The sequence below is a fragment of the Fomitiporia mediterranea genome (assembly GCF_000271605.1).
Source record: "Fomitiporia mediterranea MF3/22 unplaced genomic scaffold FOMMEscaffold_1, whole genome shotgun sequence".
Taxonomy (NCBI): domain Eukaryota; kingdom Fungi; phylum Basidiomycota; class Agaricomycetes; order Hymenochaetales; family Hymenochaetaceae; genus Fomitiporia; species Fomitiporia mediterranea.
In genome coordinates this window covers 6,639,718-6,640,496 of record NW_006760386.1, presented here as the reverse complement: position 1 = coordinate 6,640,496, position 779 = coordinate 6,639,718, and positions in this window count along the sequence as shown.

The window sequence follows — 779 nt, the reverse complement described above, 5'->3', positions numbered from 1 at the left end:
GTGAAATGCCCCATGTGTACTGTACATTGCCTATTTGGGAATAAGGTCAAGTAAAAACATGCTTTTCAAATTTCAACTGTTACTAAAGTGACTTTGTACAATAGGATGCCTTATTAAGAGGTGAACTATAATAGGAAGCTAACAATTGCTAGTATTAGCCTTGTTAAGTGAGTGGAAATACAAACTCTGTCAGTGTTAGTATATTATAATAAGCTAATACTTGCCTAACTAGTGGATGAGCTACCCAAAAAGTCAAGTTTGGCTAATATTGCAACCTTGTTACTCTGCTAAAAGTGAACTCAAACTATTACACACTATATCTGATTCATACAGACACTAAAACAATCAAGTTATCCTGGTCTCTAAACAGTCAGTTATTACAGCCACTTTACTATACTACACATATATAAAGCATTAATAAGAATAGTACTCTACTCATTCTCACAACCTACAATCTTAGGTATTTTACAGAACCCACTTTAGAGCAAGAAAACATAGTTAGGACTTTGTAAGGTACATCTTAGTATCAATGTTATACACTTTCAAACAACTACAAGGTAGGCTTAATAACATTAATATTGAATATAAAGATTTTAAGGATGTTTGTGTTGACAATGTAATCATCAGCCATACCCCTGGGCTACATGACATAAACACGAAAATTGGATTCATTTGGTCTCATGTGTAAGGTGGACAGTATAGTAACATGTTCTACAAACAAATTATAATAGGTAGAGACAAGTGTAGAGGCTGTTTGAGAACTGTCATGATTACTAGTC